Source organism: Notothenia coriiceps, unplaced genomic scaffold (genome assembly GCF_000735185.1).
Source record: "Notothenia coriiceps isolate Sejong01 unplaced genomic scaffold, NC01 NC01_scaffold00011521, whole genome shotgun sequence".
NCBI classification, from domain to species: domain Eukaryota; kingdom Metazoa; phylum Chordata; class Actinopteri; order Perciformes; family Nototheniidae; genus Notothenia; species Notothenia coriiceps.
Window position 1 is genome coordinate 27,171 of NW_011344222.1, and position 2,297 is coordinate 29,467.

The window sequence follows — 2,297 nt, forward strand, 5'->3', positions numbered from 1 at the left end:
CTGTCTGAGTTGTATGTAATGTGTTTATAACTCATTTTCAAGTCGGAATCTTGCACCTGCGTGTACTTCAGTCCTCTTCGCGTTTGTATATTATATATGTTTTTTAATTATTCGCTGCTATTTTGACTGTGTGTATCAAAATATTTGTTATTGGTTCAAAAGTTTTGTAAAACTGACCCATGTGTTGGACCAATGTTTCTATGTTGGAACTTTGTTATTATTATTGAGTACTTTTTTACTGTGTTAACTTTGTGAGTAAAAACGTGTGTCGAAAAAGTTCCCCCTCTTTATAACATAATTGGCCATTGGGTTTTTCTGCTTAATTTTTCTTTGATGAATGGACATCCAAATGAATCAATTCTTTACAATTAGTTTTTAATTTGAAGTTTTATGTTATGTATTATTAAGGCCTACTTACTAATTCATTGAAGTTACTGTTTTTACTTTGTGAATTTATGTTGTGTAAAATACTCTTGTCATAGTCCCCCGCTGAAGACACAAAATTCAAAAAAGGGCACTTCTGCTAAGTTATGAGGTGGTTGTGTCTTCGTTGTGAATGACTCCCCGACTCCCCATACAAGTGAAACTTACCCCGTCACCAAAGTTGTATTTGTATTTATGTGTTAACCTTTTCTATGTATATTTTCTGGTCAATGTTCCCCCTGTGTATTCTTATTGCATGTTTCTGGCTTGTGTGTTGTGTTTAAAAAAAATATTTTGTTCTGACAGGACTGATGTGTGTGAACAGATAATTTTAAGAGGGGTGGATATTGTGTACTTGATTTGGACCCCTCCTTGTAAAAAAGGTCTGCGATGTTTCTGTGTGTTCCAAACATCTGTGTGTTAATTGTGTGTATAAATGGGCGGGCATGGATTATTTAAAAAAGTCTTGTTATTATTTTTCTATATATGTTGTTTATGTTAACACTATGGGTATGTGTGTTAACTTCGGTGTTCTGACGTTTGAACCGTCATTCAAGCCCGCATCCACAGATGAATAAATGGTGTCTGTAATTCTTTGGGTGTACCGGGCTCTTTTAAAAGTGGGAAACTATTTGTCAAAAATACTTCTGTGTTTTGTGTTGTGTTGTAGGCATTAATGTGTAGGTTTCGTCTTTGGTGGGCTGTGTGTATCACTTTGGATTTTCAATTCGGAAAATGCTTTTGCTGCTGGGACATAAGAACCATTCACACCCCGTTCACCGAGGATCATATACCTCCAAATACCCTTTGGAGGGTACTATATGTAATGTGATTGTTTCCTCCTCTATATATATGGTCTTTAGGTCAGATAACGGTCGAGTTATGAATATTGTTTTTTCTATAATCTCATGTTTAGGATGTTGTTGTCGCTCTCTCTGTGTGTAAGTTTTTTGGTTGTTGGGGTGGGGGGGGTTGGTTGGTGTGTGGTTTTCTACGAGTAAATGAAAACAGAATGAGGCGGAGAAGTGTGTGTGTGTGTGAGATTAAAATAGCCCAATTGCTTTTACAATAAATAAACATTGAATGTGTTTAATTGAATAGTAAAGGGGTTTAACGTTAGTGGCAGGTTGTGTGTGAGAGAGAATAAATAAGACAGCCCAATATTTAAAAAAATTGTTATTCTTTTCCCCCGCATATTTAGCATATTTCGCAACTTTCCGCATATTTCCTAACTTCCCGCAATTTCACCGCATAAAATCACATAAAACCCCGCATGTTTAATCGCATAATCAAGGATTTTAGCTCGCATAATCAAGGAATTTAGCCCGCATAATCAAGGATTTTTTCCCGCGTTTTTCTGGAGGGTCTAATTAGTGTTTCTTCATTTTTCTTTGTTTGTAATCAGCATTTTTTAATAAAGCTCGCCTTTTGTTAATGCTACTCAGTTCCCTTTTCTAGTGCGTTTGGGTCCTCATACCATTATCCTGACTGCTTCGTACATACATACTAAGCCCGCCCACTTTTTAGCAGTTCAAACTACGGTGGCCGACAGGCAGGGCCACCCCTGGCCAACTTGTGGCCCCACGCAAAGTTATGTGATGAGGCTGAAAAAGTTTGAGAAACACTGCGCTAGTGGATTGTCAAAGGGGGAGCCTCGTTGCGGGGAAATTATACAGATGGCTAGTCCGCCCCTGAAAATGTCTAAGCAAACGTTATTATTAATAATAATTGTTTTTAAAAATTGTAAAAACAAATAATCAATTTTTTTTTATAATTTTTTTTTTTTTAATTTTCCATTTTTATTTTGTAATCATCTCGCGACCCCCACTCGGGGTCTCGCGACCCCCCTCCCCCCCCACTTTGGGAACCCCTGC